The sequence below is a fragment of the Symphalangus syndactylus genome, chromosome 14 (assembly GCF_028878055.3).
Source record: "Symphalangus syndactylus isolate Jambi chromosome 14, NHGRI_mSymSyn1-v2.1_pri, whole genome shotgun sequence".
Lineage (NCBI taxonomy): Eukaryota > Metazoa > Chordata > Mammalia > Primates > Hylobatidae > Symphalangus > Symphalangus syndactylus.
Genome location: NC_072436.2, coordinates 105,530,529 through 105,547,844, shown reverse-complemented (window position 1 = coordinate 105,547,844; position 17,316 = coordinate 105,530,529).

The following is a 17,316-nucleotide window of genomic DNA, read 5'->3' as shown; positions in this document are numbered from 1 at the left end:
AAAAATGAAAATTTGTTTAAATCTCTATTAAATGACTTTAGCCACACCAAGCAGCCAATATTTCTGGCTCTTGAACTTTACCAAAGGTAACCTTACAGGTGCTCAGAGAAGGGAAAATTCAAGGCAGTTCATTGAGGGAAAAATAATCAGCAAATGGCAAAGGTCATTCAGATATAAAGCCGCAAATGACTCATTCCCTAAGCCAGGATTGAACTCAGGCTGCCACTGTAAAATGGCGGAGACTAAAACAAAACACTGCCGCTTGGTTAAAGGTCATGCTTCCAAGAAAGTAAAACAAGATGGAGGACTGAAGCAAAGTTTGCCACTGACCAGTTTGCTGGTCGGCCTTGAACAGTGGGCCTATGGAATCCTAGGCCTGCATCCCATCCTAAGGTACCCCTCTTTCTGGCAGAACCATACAGAAAGATATGCAAAGTCACCAGATTGGCTACAGCTTAAGACCAACCTCACAAATCCTTTTTCATAATTAAAACTTTACAGAGAATATAGACAGTGATAGTTGGGGTCCTAGCCTGGTAAAATGTTTTCTAAAAAAAAGAAAAAAAAAAAGCCTTCTGTATAAAAGTTAACTGCTGACCTGAAGGAGAAAAGAAAAAAATAGCTTAAAGTTCAAGGCTGTGTTAACTGCTGACTGGGTGGAGAGAAGAAAAAAAAAAAAAAACCAGTTAAAGTACAGCGCTGGAAAGATGCCTGGAGGAAAAGCTTCTTATTCTTATGCAAATAAGTTCTTCCAACAGGGAGGGAAACTTTTAATTGTTGTTTCTTCCCTGGGGCTTGCACAGAGCTGGACTCCTCCACCAGGGAAGGGAAAGACACCAAGGATATTGCAGGGAATGCCAGCCAGCCTGCTCTGCCAGGCCCTTGGGCCATGTGTCCCAGCCCCAGTCAGGAGGGAAGGGGGATGGGGAACCCTGCTTGCCTGTTCATCCCGCATGTGCCTGCGGCTGTTGGGGTAAAAAAAGATAGATGCCATTACAGTCCCGAAAATAAGTAAAATGCTATAGAAAAGACTGGGTGGAACCGAGGCCGACATTCCCAACTCCCAAGAGTGACAGTGGGGGTGGATGAGGGGTTGCAGTTCCTTCTACCTTCAGAAGAATTCTGAGGACAAGAAAAAGCTCAGAAACAAAAGGGAAAGAGACTTTTTGGTTTGCATTTTGCTCACCTTTCCTCATGTCCCCATATGGGCCACCAAAATGATGCAGGAATTTTTGCTCTTTAATTCAGCTAAAATCCAGGTTCTTGTCTAACGACCAGGAAAAATTAGGTACACAGACACACTGAAATGTGAGGAGGGTGGAATTTATTAAAAGAAAGTGCTCAGTGAAAATAAACGGTCCTGCCAACAGGCTCTCATCTCACAGATTAAATACTAGACCACCACACACGAGCTGAAGAGGCCAGGCTCCTCCCCTCATCATAAGGCACGAATTCCTGGTGGCTCCACCCCATTTCCCCAGTGTGCAGGCAGGCCCCTAGTCCATTGTGGGCATGCCCAGAGAAGGCCCTGGGCAGGTTCCCTCATCAGCACAAAAGCATCTGATATAAACACTGTGGGGCAGGTCAGAGATTCTCTGGGGACCCTCCCACATCTGCCTCCTGTATCTATCACTAGCAAATACTAGGTCTTATTCATTTTTTCTAGCTATTTTTTTGTACCCATTAACCATGTCAACTTACCCGCCAACACACACAGACTACCTGTCCCTGCCTGTGGTAACCATCCTTCTACTGTATCGCTGTGAATCCAATTGTTTTCAATTTAAGCTGCCACAAATAAGTGGGGATGTGCAAAGTTTGTCTTTCTGTGCCTGGCTTATTATATTATTTCTTAATATAACCACTTTCAGTTTTATCCATCTTGTGGACAATAACAGGATTTCATTCTTTTTAGGGCTAAATGGCACTGCATTGTGTATTATGTACCACATTTTCTTTATCCATTTGTTTGTTGATGGACACTTGGTCTCTTCCAAGTCTTAGCTGTTGTGAATAGTGCTGCAATAACATGGGAGCTCAGATATCTCTTCAAAACACTAATTTTCTTTCTTTTGCGTACACATTTAGCTGTGGGATTGCTGGATTGCACAATAGTTATACTTTTTGTTTTTTTGAGAAAACATCAAACTGTTCTCCATAGTAGTTGTACTAATTTACATTCCCACCAACAGTATATAAAAGGGTTCTCTTTTTTTCCACATCCTTGCTAGCATTTGTTATTGCCTGTCTTTTGGATAAAAGCCATTTTAACTGGGGTAAGATGATATTGTAGTTTTTATTTGCATTCGTCTGATGATCAATGATGTTGAGCACCTTTTCGTATGCCTGTTTGCCATTTGTATGTTTCTTTTGAGAAATGTCTATTCCAATCTTTGGCCGATTTTTCAATTGGATGATTAGATTCCCTTTCCTATAGAGTTGTTTGAGCTCCTTTAATATTCTGGTTATTAATCCCTTGTCAGATGAGTAGGTTGCAATTATTTTGTCTGACTCTGTGGGCTGTTTCCTTTTAAAATTGTTTTCTTTGCTGTGCAGAAGCTTTTTAACTTGATGTGATTTCGTTTGCCCATTTTGTTTTGGTTGCCTGTACTCCTGGAATATTACTCAAGAAATCTCTGTCTGATCCCATGGAGAGCTTCCCTAATGTATTCTTCTAGTACTTTCATAGTATAATGTCTTAGATTTCAGTATTTAACCCATTTTTATTTGATTTTGTATATGAAAAGTGATATTTTCATTCTCATACATATGAATATTCAATTTTCCCAGCACCATTTGTTGAAGAGACCATTTTATTTCATAGTATGTTTTTGACACCTTCGTTTGCCTTCTCTATTTTGCTCTACTGGTCTATGTGTCTCTTTTTATGCCAATACCATGCATTTTGGTTACAATAGTCAAGTAATATGATTCCTCCAGGTTTGTTGTTTTTGCTCAGGATAGTTTTGGTTATTCTGGGTCTTTGGGGGTTCCATATAAATTTTATATATTTTTTTTCTGTTTCTGTGAAGAATGTCATTGGTATTTGGATAGAGATGGCATGGAATCTGCAGATTACTTTGGATAGCCTGGGCATTTTAACAATAATGATTCTCCCAATCCCTGAATATGGAATATTTTTCCATTTTTTTGTGTCTTCTTCAATTTCTTGCATCAGTATTTTATACTTTTCATTGTAGAGATCATTCACTTCCTTGATTAAGCTAATTCCTAGGTACTGAATATTATTTGTAGATACTGTAAATGGGATTACTTTCTTGATTTCTTTTTCTGATTATTCACTTTTGGAATAGAGAAAGGCTTGATTTTTGTACGTTGATTTTGTATCCTGCAACTATACTAAAATGGTTTATTAGTTCTAAATTTTTTTTTGCTCGAGTCTTTAGGTTTTCCAAATACAAGATTCTATCATCTGCAAACAAGGATAATTTGACTGCCTTCTTTCCAATTTGGATGCCCTTTATTTCTTTCTCTTGTCTGACTGCTCTCAAACTTCCAGTACTATGCTGAGTAACAGTGGTGTTGGGGGGCATCTTTATCATGTGCCAGATCCTAGAGAAAAGGTTTTCAGTTTCTCCTCATTCAGAATGAGACTAGCTGTGAAATTGTTGTCTATGCCTTTTGTTATGTTTATATTCCCTTTATACTGAGTTTTTTTGAGTGTTTTGATCATGAAGGAATGTTAAATTTTATCAAATGGTTTTTGAGCATCAATTGAAATGATCATGTGGTTTTTGCCCTTCATTTTCTTGATATGATTTATCACATTTATTGATTTGCCTATGTTCAACTGTCCTTGCATCCCAGGGATAAATTCTACTTGGTCTTAATAAATGATCTTTTTAATGTGTTGTTGAATTCGATTTGCTAGTATTTTGTTGAGAATTTTTGCATGAAAATACATCAGATATATCAGCCATTGATTTTCTTTTTGCGTTATGTCTTTGTCTGGTTTTGATATTAGAGTAATACCAGCCTTGGGGAATGCATTTGGAAGTATTCCCTCCTTCTTTATTTTTTTGAAATAGTTTGAGATGAATTTATATTAGCTCTTCTTTTAATGTTTGGTAAAATTCAGCAGTGAAGCCATTGGGTCCCATACTTTTTTTTGCTGTGAGACTTTTTTTTATTACAGCTTTGATCATCTTATATTTATTGGTCTGTTCAGGTTTTGGATGTTTTCATAGTTAAATCTTGGTATATTGAATGTGTCTAGAAATTGATCTATTTATTCTCAATATTTCAATTCATTGCTGTATAGTTGCTCCTAGTAGACACTAATGAACCTTTGAATTTTTGTGGTATCAGTTGTAAAGTCTCTCTGATTTTATTTATTTTAGTCTTCTCTTTTTTCTTCTTAGTTAAACTGACTAAACTTTTTTCAATTTTGTTTTATATTTTCAAAATACAGTTTTTTTGTTTTATTGATCATCTGTGTTGTTTTCTATTTATTTCTGTTCTTACATTTATTATTAGTTTTCCTCTACTAATTTTGGGTTTGATTTGATCTTGCTTTTCCAATTTTTATGATGCATTTTTAGGTTGTTTATTAGATGTTTTTCTCCTTTCTTGGTATCACAGCTTTTAGCTACAAACCTATCTTAGTACTACTTTTGCTATATACCATAAGTTTTCAAATATTTCCATTATTATTTGTCTCAAGAAATCTTTCAATTTTTTAATAATTACTTAATTAACCCACTGATCATTCAGTAGCATATTGTTTAATTTCCATGTTTGTGTAGTTTCCAAAAATCCCCTTGTTATTAATATCTAGTTTTATTCCACTGTGGTAGGACAAGATTCTGGTTATTATTTCAATTTTTTTGAATGTTTTTAGTCTTGTTTTGTTACCTAACATATGGTCCATCCTTGAGAATGATCCATGTGCTGAAAAGAAAAATGTATATACTGCATTTGTTGGATGAAATATTCTGTAAATATCTATTAGGTCCATTTGGTCTGTAGTGCAGTTTAAGTCCAATGTTATTTTGTTGATTTTCTGTCTATAAGATCTGTCCAATGCTGAAAGTGTGTGTTGAGGTCAGTTGAGATTTCCAGCTATTATTCTATTGGAGTCTATCTCTCTCTTTCTCTCTAATATTTGCTTTATATCAGAGTGCTTCAGTGTTGAGTGCATATATATTTTAAATAGTTAAATCTTCTGGATTAGTTGACTCCTTTATCATAATGACCTCTTCTCTTCTTATGATTTTGTCTTGAAATATATCTTTTCTGATATAAGTAAAGATTTGCCTGCTCTTCTTTGGTTTCCATTGGCATGGAATATCTTTTTCCATCACTTTATTTTTAAACTATTTATGTCTTTATGGATGAAGTGTGATTCTTGTAGGCAACAAATCATTAGGTCTTGTTTTGGATTCATTCAGCCACTCTATGTCTTTTTATTGGAGGATTTAGTACATTTACATTCCTTGTTTTTATTGATTAGTAAGGACCTATTCCCACAATTTTGTTGCTTCTTGGTTGTTTTATTGGTCTTCTCTTCCTTGTTTCCTTCCCTCCTGTCTTCCTTTTATTGAAGATAATTGTCTCTGGTGGTATGCTTTAATTTCTTGCTTGTTATTTTTTTTGTGTGTATCCATTGTATCTTTTCATGAGACTTGCAAATACTATCATATAACTCATTATTGTAAACCGGTGACAATTTTACACTGCTTGCATGAACAAAGTAGCAAAAAGAAAACTAATAAAAATTCTGTGCTTTAATTCATTACCACACTTTTTAACTTTTTGTAGTTTCTATTCTGTCTGTGCCTTGCAAAGTTGTTGTAGTTATTATTTTATAGGTTCATCTTTTCATTTTTCTACTTAACAGTAGTTTACACCATTATAATTACAGTATCATAGTATTCTCTGTTTTTCTGTGTACTTACTATAACCAGTGAGATTTGTACCTACAGACAAGTTTCTTGTATCTTATTAACATCCTTTTCTTTCTGATCAAAGAACTCCCTTTAGCATTTATTGTAGGTTATGTCTGGTGTTGATGAAATTCCTCAGCTTATGTTTTTCTGGGAAAGTCTTTATTTCCCTTTTTATGTTTGAAGGATATTGTTACCAAATATACTATTCTGGGGTACTTTTTTCTTCTACACTTTAAATATTTCATACCACTCTCTCCTGCCCTTTAAGCTTTCCACTGAAAAGTCTGCTGTCAGATGTATTGGGGATCTATTGTATGTTATTTCTTTTTGCTCTATTGCTGCTTTTAGGATTTTGAGAGAGTTTGATTGTTAAATATGTTGAGGTAATCTTGTTTGGGTTAAATCTGCTTGGTGTTCTATAACCTTCTTGTACTTAGATATTGATATCATCTCTAGGTTTGGCAAGTTCTCTGTTAGTACCCTTAGGAATAAAATTTCTACCACTTTTTCTCTACCTCCTCTTTAATATCAATAACTTAGATTTGGCCCTTTGGGGCTATTTTCTAGATCTTGTAAGCATACTTTATGATTTTTTATTCTTTTTTTATCTCCTCTGATTACATATTTTCAAATAGCCTGTCTTGAAGCTGACTAATCCTTTCTTCTGCTTGACCAATTCGGCTATTAAGAGACTCTGATGCATTATTTAGTATGTCAGTTACATTTTTTTAACTCCAGAATTTCTGCTTGATTATTTTTAATGATTTCAATCCTTGTGTTAGATTTACCTGATAGAATTCTGAAATTCTTCTCTGTGTTGTCTTGAATTTCTTTGAATTTCCACTAAACAGCTATTTTGAATTCTCTTTCTGAAAGGTTGTATACCTCTGTTTCTCCAGGATTGGTTTCTGGTAACTTACATTGTCTGTTTGTTTCATTCATGTGTTTCTGGATGAACTGATGCCTCTGGATGTTTGTCTGTATTTGGGCATTGAAGAATTATGTATCATGTCTTTCATGGCAAGGATTTCCAGGTATTCAAAAGAAGGTGAGTATTGTGATCTAAGCCATATCTGCATTAGGGGTAACACTTTGGTTCTTGAAGATTTACAAAAGTACTGCCTTGATGGTGTGAACCCCAAAAATCTGAAACCAGTCTCAGTTAATTTAGAAAGTTTATTTTGCCAAGGTTGAGGATGCATGCCCACGACACAGCCTCAGGAGGTTCTGTCAACATGTGCCCAAGGGGGTCAGAGCACAATTTAGTTTTATACGTTTTAGGGAGACACGAGACATAAATCAACATATGTAAGATGAACATTGGTTTGGTCTGGAAAAGTGGGATGACTAGAAGCAAAGATAGGACAACTGAAAGCAGGGAGGTGGCTGCCAAGTCATAGGCAAATAAGAGACAAATGGTTGCATTTCTTTGGGATTCTGATTAGCCTCCCCAAAGGAATCAATCAGATATGCATTTATCTCAGTGAGCAGAGGGGTGACTTTGAACAGAATGGAAGGCAGTTTGGCCCTAAGTAGTTCGCAGCTTGACTTTTCCCTTTAGCTTAGTGACTTGGGGGCCTCAAGATTTATTTTCCTTTGACAGTGTTCTTGGATAAGATCTGGAAGAATTCTCTGGGTTACCAGGCAGAGACTTTTGTTCCCTTTCTTTACTTTCTCCCAAAGAAACAGAGTCTACCTCTCTATGCTGAGTCACCTAGAGCTGGGGAAGGGGTCACATTAGCAGCCCTGAGACCACAACCATTGGGATTGCACTGGGTTAGACCTGAAGCCAGTAGAACACTGGGTCTTATCCAAGGCCTAATCTAACCACTACCTGGCTACCACCTATGTTTGCTCCAAGCCCTAAGGCTCTACTATCAGCTGGTGTTGAAGACAGCCAGTCTTGTGTCCTTCTGTTCAGGGTAGCAAGTTCCCTTAGGCACTGGTCAGGTCTAGTGATGCTGGCTGGGGGCCATGGATTACAGTAAAAAACCACAGGAATCTACCTCATTCTGTATTCCAATGCAGTGATCTGTCACTCAAACCACAAGACAAAGTTCTTCCCACTCTTCACTCTTCTTTGAACAGGCAGAGGAACCTCACTTTCTGGCTACCACTGTCACAGGCTCACAGGAATCCCTGCCAAGCTACCACCAGTGTTCACTTTGGACCCAAGGGCTCTTTAGTCAGCAGGTGATTAAATCCTGCCAGGACTAGGTCTTTCCCTTCAAAGCAGCAAGTTCTACTCTGGCCCATGGTGTGTCTAGATACATCATTCGGGATCTAGAGCGTGAAATGGGGGCCTTGCAACTCTGCCCAGTGCCCTGTCCTACTGTGGCTCAGCTGGTATCCAAGATGCAAGACAAAGTCCTCTTTTCTTTGTGCCATTCTTTTGTTATCAAAACACCAGGGGTTTGGTCTAGGTCCTGCTACTCGCCGCACAAAAAGCCAATCACTGATGTGATGAGTATCGCCAAGGAAGAAGGCTTTAATCAGGTGCTGCAGTCAAGGAGATGGGAGATCAGTCTCAAATCTATCTCTCTGACCAACTAAAAGTAGGAGTTTATATAGCAGGAAAAAAAATGTAACATGTATAAGTAAATGGGAACTAGTGAGGGGCAAGGAAGCAATCATGATGATTGAGAGATTTGGCATCACATTGCCAAATGTGGTGCCTGTGCTGATCTGGTGAGTTTCAGATCTTTGATACTTTTTTTTTTCTTTAAATTTTTAAGGCCTGAAGTTAATTTCCTGAGGAAAAACCTCAGATAAAACAAATTTAAGTTTCAAGCATTAAGACCAGAAGGGTCAATTTCCATTTACTAAGAAAAAAAAAAAAAAACACCCTATTGGGCCGGTTTCACTCTCCTCAAGAGAAAGAAAGGGGTGTCTTTAGAAGTTGAGCTGTGCTGGCTGGTGATCGTGGAGAGTACTCCCTCAGTCACCCCGGCTGGTGTCTTAGTAGGTCACATGGTCCTCAAGTCACTGTCTCCAAGCTTAGCACAGTACGGGGACTCATCTATAAGTTGCATTGTGTCCTAGACTACTTTTCAAGTTTATTTAAGGCTTCTGAGCACATTAGCCCACTATGGCAAGGCTTGCCAAAACAAGCTTAGACAGCTGAGATGGATAATTCCCTTCTGGTTAGGGCTGATCTAAATTCTCCCCCCATGGGTGGGTATCTGCTGAGTTCAGCCCAGTTTTGCTTCCTGCCGTGACAGGGCAACACTGAGGTCAACTGCAAAGTCTCCCAGTTGCTGCACTCTCTCTTCCCCAAACACACAGATTCTCTGTGCCGCACCTTTGCTGCCAAGGGACTGGGGAGTAGTGGTGTAATCCAAGTCTGTCTTTTCTACCCTATTCAGCGCCTGTTTCAGTGATATGAAGTTAAAAAGAGTTACTGTGAGTGCTCACCTGGTTTTTGGTTCTTATGATGGTATTTCCTTTGTGTTGATAGTTGTTAAATTTGGTGTTCCTGTGGGGGGAAAAATCAGTGGAATCTTCTATTTGGCCATCTTGATCTGCCCCTCAGAAAAGCTTTATTTTCAAATAGGGAAATGAATAAACATTACCAGAAGTTGTTTTAAATATTGTGCTAAAATTTTTGTTTTGGTTTGCAAATAAAAATATTTGCAAAAAATTTATTTTCTTATTTCAAATGGAAATTCTCATATGTCCCTCTGGAACTTAGTGGCAGCTGGAAATGAAGAAATTCACTGGGCAGGTTGAAAATTCTAAAATATACAGAAAACCAAGTATTCTCAAGGTGATGTTTATGTTGTGTGATCATAATTAAAATGAGCCTTAGTTTAAAAATAGCTAAAAATAAGTAAATAGCTGAATTTGGTTTTAGATAGCTTTTAAGTAAATTTGAAATATGTTATACATGAACATTCCTTTATACTTTATATTCTGCCTCCAAATTTAGCAATATGTTTTCATTTTCATTTTTTTCTTTTTTCACCTAATTGAACCCTATGTATTTAATATATTAGGTACATTATGCCAATTTGAATAATCTGGGGAATAAAGTATATTAAGTAATTAGCCAAAAACTCTTAAATTCATATATTATATGAAAAATTAAATGCAATCTCTTCTTTCACCAATCAGAATCCTGGACAAATAATAAATTTTTAAAATACAGTATAATACATTTTTATCTTGTATTCATTATTAGTCTTCCACACTGTAAAATGAAGCTTTATGAGGGAAAATTTTGTCTTTTTATTTCTTTATTTAAGGACCTAAGACAATGCCTGTTACATATTAGCTCCTAAAAAATGTACTTACTAATGTAGAAACAAATATATTCAATGTTAGTCTTTAATTTTTTTCTGTATAAATCTAGACTATTAATATTAACAAAGAGAAATGAACACATGTCTATACAAAAACATGTACACTATCACTCATAGCAGCATTATAAATAATAGCCAAAAAGTGAGAATAACTCAAATTATCACCTTCTGAAATGAAATGTGGTATTTCCATACAATGGAATACTATTCAACTTTTTTTTTTTTTTTTTTTTTTTGAGACAGAGCCTCACTCTGTCACCCAGGCTGGAGTGCAGTGGCACGATCTTGGCTCACTGCAAGCTCCGCCTCCCAGGTTCATGTCATTCTCCTGCCTCAGCCTCCCAAGTAGCTGGGACTACAGGCTTCCACTACCACGCCTGGCCAATCTTTTGTATTTTTGGTAGAAACAGGGTTTCACCATGTTAGCCAGGATGGTCCCGATCTCCTGACCTTGTGATCCACCTGCCTCAGCCTTCCAAAGTGCTGGGATTCTGAATGAGCTGCTAATGTATGCTACTACTTGGATAAATATGAAAAACATCATTTTAAGTGAAAGAAGCTAGGTATAAAACAAATTGTATGATTCTGTTTATAAAGTCTAGAAAAGAAAAATTTATAAAGACAGAATGTAGATCAATGGTTTCCAAGGGCCATGGTAGAGTGTGGTGTTTAAATGAAAATGGGAATGAGAATATTTTGGGCTGATGAAAATATTTTTAGAACTGGACTAAATCATTACTAAAATCATTTATTATATACTTAGAATAAAGAGGATTATGATATGTAAGCTATTCCACAGTAAAGCTAGTTTAAAAAGCATAGTGTATAAGTATATATTCATAAATATGTGTATGTGTGTGTGTATATATATACATATATTCTGTTTTCACACACACACACAAAGAAAAATATATACAAGAATATACAACTTGTTTCCCTAAATTGAATCAAGAAACTTATTAGTGGTTACATTTGGAGCAAAATATTTGAAGGTATGAGAGATTTTTCTCTCATCATGTTTAGCTTTTTAAACAAGTTGAATTCTCAAAACTTATAAATGTATTATTTTTATTTAACAACAATGTCAAAAACATTTTAATTAAAATATGTAAAAATTGAAGTCTCACTTGCTATCTGATTTCCAAAACTTGACCTGTTCTGTACGTATCTTTAAATTAAAATTTGTCTGACTCATACAGTGACTGTATGTATATACTTTCTAGACATAGAACATTGAATACCATTAGCTTAATGTCTTTTGATGACTATGATTCTGTCAGAGATAATGCAGTTTTTTTATTGAACTCATTATACTTAATATATTTTTTAAAATTATCAGCTGATAACCAATTTATTTATCTTTATTCATAATGTGAAGTATTTTCCAGGTCATTTCATTATGTTTATCTAAATGCTCCCCCATTTCTATTATGCACCAGAATAAGCTGGGGAGCTTATTAAAAATGCATCTTTCAGATCACATCCAAAATATTTCTGTGTTGTAGTTTCCTATTGTATTCTGGAAACTGATTTAAAAAAAAAAAAAGAATACCAAGTGATTCTGATGCAGGTGGCCCTCAAATTGTGCTTTGCCAAACACTGGTCTTGAGTAAGTCAATCATAATGGATCTCATATCTAACTGAGGGGATTTCAAAAAAGTCCATTTGTTTGGAACTAGGTGTTTTCCAACACATTTGTGGTCTGTTAGGGGAAAATACTACACTGTGATGTTTGTATCCTCAAACATAGGTAAGCATTTAGCTAAATAGCAAAATCTATGCTGTTACAGCCAGGATGACACCTCCTACTGTCACTCATGATACACAGTGGCAGAGTGACTTCCGAACAGCAAATGTCCTTTCAATGATAGATGAAGAAACTACACTTAAAAGTTCTCACTTGAGCAATTCCAAGTATAGATTTACAGAATTTATGTAAGTCATATAACACATATCAGCCTGAGACATAGACCAAATGGAATGCAGAACGGGAGAACCAGTAGAATAACACAAGAAGAGACATTTGTCTCTTAACAATTTCTCCAAATGGAGCTCACAAATTCCCTTATTACAAACACTTAAGAGTTATTACCAAAATTACATGGTTATATCACTAGTAGGTTACCATATATCTTATTCATCTGAATTGTTCAATTAAATCTGAACATTTCATTAACTACTACAATTCGAGTCATTAACTGATCCTTTTATTGTCATGTTAAAATTCAAATTAAAGAAATCCTTTGAGTTTATTAAAAAATGATACAGGAAGCCATACAATACAAAATTTACCTTTACAGGAACAGATAAAATGTAAACATTAAACACACAAACAATATTGTTTTCCTATGCCATGCACGGTGCTCACACCTGTAATCCCAGAACTTTGGGAGGCTGAGGCAGGTGCATCATGAGGTCAAGAGATCAAGACCATCCTGACCAACATGGTGAAACCCTGTCTCTACTAAAAATACAAAAATTAGCTGGGCATGGTGGCACACGCCTGTGGTCCCAGCTACTTGGGAGGCTGAGGCAGGAGAATAGCTTGAACCCGGGAGGAGGAGGTTGCAGTGAGCTGAGGTTGCACCACTCTGCACTCCAGCCTGGGTGACAGATTGAGACTCTGCCTCAAAAAAAAAAAAAAAGGAATGTTTTCTTAAGGAACAAGGAGGGAAACGTGAGTGTGATATGCCAAAAAAGTAATGTGTGTGCATGTGTGTGTGTGCACATATATATATACATGTGTGTGCATATATGTGTGTATAAATATATAGACAGACAGATAGAAATAAAAGTACATTTATAGACCAATGGTAATAAAGTATGACATGAAGACCATCTTTCATTCAACCACTTGTACCTAAGATAAGGAGAAGAAATAAAGGAGTAAGGAAAGGAGAAGAGGACCAGGATACACTCTGTCAATAGTAAGATTCTGAGACTTGATTTAAGAGAGTAGGAAATAATATTAGATAATCTGCCTCAGCCCAGTTTATTCTTTGGGAAATTTGACACAGATCACCCATTTGAACAGCCCCTCCAAAGCAAAGGCAAAATATTCCTTTGATTCCTTCCTTGATACGTGACTGCCTGACATAGTTGTGACACAGAGATAACTATTACACTATCACTCTTCATTGATGAACTACAGGACTTCCTATAAGCCACTGAGAAAATAATCTGATTTATCTGGTTTGTCTCATTTTAAATCCTAAAACAGAAACTTATTGTAGGAAATCCTTTTTTATATAGTACAAACCAAAGTACTTCAGGTCATTATTTTCCAATGTGTTTTCCTAAAGACCACCTAGGTCAAAGAACTCAGATTTGCTTCTTAAATTTCTATAATCTTGTATTGAAAACAAAATAAACTGAACAGAATTTTAGGATTGATGTTATATATATTGTATTTTTAAGCAATACCCTAAGGGATTCTGGTGAATCCTTGAGAACAACCCTCTAGATGATGAAGATGACAATATGATTCTGCTGTGCAAGTCTAATTCAGGTTCATGTGCAGATTTGTATTTATCATTGTAGCAGGCTGAATAGTAATCACACAAAGATATCTGTGTCTTATTTCCTGGAACCTGTATCTGTTACCTTTTAAGGAAAAAGTGTCTTCACAGATGTGATTAAATTAAGGATCTTGAGCTGGAGTGATTACAGTGGATTATTCAGGTGGGTCTTAAATGTTATTGCAAGTGTCCTTATAAGAAAGTGGCAGGAGGAGATGTCATGTAGACAGACAGGAGAAGCAATATGCAGATGGGGCAGAGAGAGTTTTAGAGATGTTACTCTTGAGGTGGGAATGATGGAGCCACAAGCTTAGAAATTCCAGTAACCTCCAAATGCTGGAATAGTCCAGGAGGTGATTCTCCCCTACAAGAAAAACCATGGTCCAGCTGACATGTTGATTTTGTTCCAGTGGAACTAATTTCAGACTTCTGGCCTCCAGGACTGTAAAGGAACAGAAGTATATTATGTTAAGCCACCAGGTTTTTGGTAATTATTTAGAGCAACCACGAGAAACTGGTAAAGTCCTCATGGGACAATGAACCAATTAAGCAATAGTTAAATTGACTTAATTCTATTTCCTTTACTGGATTGAAGGAGAAATTACCTGATTTGTCATGTTTTCTTTGAAAGCTTTGGGCAGTAATCAGAGTGAGGGCAGTCATAATAGAAAACCAGTAAAACTGTTATTGCACTTTCAAAAATGGCCAGTGAAAGTCAACAAACATGTTCATGGGACAATTATCCCCTTATTGTATCTAAGAGTTATTTCTTGCTAGATCCAAGATGGCAAATGGAAGAACAAATTGTTGTAGCAAGAAAGGAAAGAGAGATGCATATGGCAAACACCATAATTAGTGGGGAAAGACCACAAAACAGACACGTATGAAGAAACAAAGTGGCGCAAGAGGGCCAAATGTGTAAGAGGTTGAGTGATGCATTTATAAATTGAATCTCAAGCGTGTAGTAAAAAGCCTAGCACAAATAAGACAATTAATAAATGATTGCTGAATTAATAAATAAAACATTTTTAAGGTTCCAGTCAAAAGTATGCATGGCAAAGTGTTAAACTGAGCCCAATATGTAGGCAAGGAGAAATCAGAATGTGGATAATGGTATTTACCGTAACTGAGTCATGGGATCTAGCATGCCATAATCATTGTTGTGATACAGGAATTGTAGTCAACATTCATTGTGTACTCTATTTAAAATATTATAAACATCCTCCAGTGGTGTCTTATAGGGGCAGTTTAACCAATGGTAGTCCTTATTTTTGTGCCAGGATAGAGAAGTGAGTGGAACATGGATTATCAGTTCAGTTGTTTAATAAAAATTGGGAGATGGGTAAACAATTACACATCTTAATCTACAAAAGATAGGCAAGTAGAAATAAGTAACAGGACTAGAAGAGTAACTTGGAAGTTCCTTAAATTAAACAGTTTTATTTTACTATTCCCAAGGATTCTGAAAGTTTTTTTAATTTTTATTTTTCATTAAAATTTTCTATCAGTGTTTGATTTCACTGGAGATGGTAGCTTATTTCATTATCATAGAGCTCTTTATAAGTAGCTTGGGACAGAGCCAATCAAGAAAACCACAGTAAGTAAACTGCTTCTGAAAATCTTTAATAAGTAATGTACTATTATTACTTATTAAAGATAATACCTATAAAATGAAAATATAACTCCCATTGTCTGAATATAGGGAAGTCAGCCAACCATTTCTCTTCACTATGAGAGTTTCTTCCAAATGGCAGAATAAATATTCTAGTGACAAAACAAACACCCAAGCCCTTTCTTACTTAAGGTTTTTGGCTATGTATTCCTTTCTCTTGAATGACTCACTTTCCATCCAAGGAAATGTGGAGTCATCTCTCACTATTCTCCTCCCTCACTTCTCCCATTTGATCACTGTCAAAAACAAAGAATTACTCTTTCTCCAGCTTCTTGTTTCCTAAAGATGACTTCCCCATTTATTTCCAGGTGGGGACAAAATTTTCATTATCATTACCAATTTAAATTTTCAGTACCTTGATTTGCTTATCACGATGAGAAAGAGGTGACTTCTCCAATTGACAAAGTAGATTATATTATTTTATTAGGCGGACTAATATGAAAACCAATGCTTGTACATGGTTTTCCCTCACATTGCTTACCCTCTTTTTCCCTGTTGTTAGCCCTTTTAGCCTCTTAGGTCTAATTGTACTCAAATGTGATGAACTCATTTTACTGCATGTAGAAGATGTAAAAAAAACAGAAAAAGAAAAAGAAAAACTTAGTTCTAAAAGGTCTGGTTAAGATTTTTCTCTCCTAGGTCCAGTTTCTCTAACCCTGACTGATTTAATAAGTCATGAGAACTCTTTACAGTGTCCCTGACTGCCTTTATTTGGGGATGAATAAAATAAAGAATCATCATATTAGTCTCTGGTTCCTGACTCATTCTTTTATTTTGCTTCTTATGGAGTTTTATACTTTGCAGAGTAAACAGATATTTAATTTTGAGCTCATGCTTCCTTATAACTACTCTCTCTTGGTTAAGAACCAGGAAGGAGAAAACGGTGTTTTATTATACTATACCAAACCTCCCAAACTTTATTAGTCCTGTTAATTTTATGGTTTTAATAATTATCTATTATTTTATTTTGTTTTCTTGCCTTTTTTTGGGATATTGAGGTCTCTAGATGGAATAACATCAATAAACTTCTAACCAATCTTCAGTCTTTTCTAACATTCTACTGACATTATGCTCTTTGTGAGATGTATCTTGGTAGATCAGTTTCATAGGTGTGTAACCTGTATAGTCACAAGGGATGCTGCACTCAGAAGGGCTCTTCACTTGGTTTGATGATCTGTTATATTTTCGAGTTCTTAAATTTATCTTAGAAATTGTGTTTTGTAAGTGGAAGGTGATTTTAAAAATGGGGCATGCAAGTGGCCAGAGGAAATACATGTAATATGTGCCCTCTGTTTCTTGATGATTCATTCACACACAGAGTCAATGATGCTCCATGAACACAAAATTCTAGTGAGTCCATAAGCATGGGAGTTCAGTGAGATTTAAAGTTCAAAGTTCAGCTTAATTAATTAACACTAGATTCATGTAAACAAAAATGTTACGTTTGCTACAGTAATAATAAATTTCCACTTATCAGGAAAAGGAAATCAGCTTCATCCATTGGAAGAATTCTTTTTTTTTTCTCCTCTTCAAAAGTACAGATTGACTTAAATTCTAGAAAAGAGTTTAGGAAATTATATTACATGATGAAATATGTTAAATGCCACAAAGAAACATGAGTTACCTTCAAGAGATACATATAAAATTGTTTGATGATAGAGTTTTTTATTAAGTGATGAAGGAGAATTTGTTAAATGAGAGCTGGATCAATTTACTCTGTTATAAGTTAGCTAGACTGTCTGAAATATGTTTAAAGAGGATGGAGATTATGCTTTGGGACCAGAGGGTCAATAATATATCTTCCAAAAAGTACTGTATATCTACTATTCACAAGAATGTTAGACCTAGGATAATATCTGCTCTGCATGAGAAGCTAGCAGATCTTCAGTTCTATGCTGAAACTACAGTTAAATTCT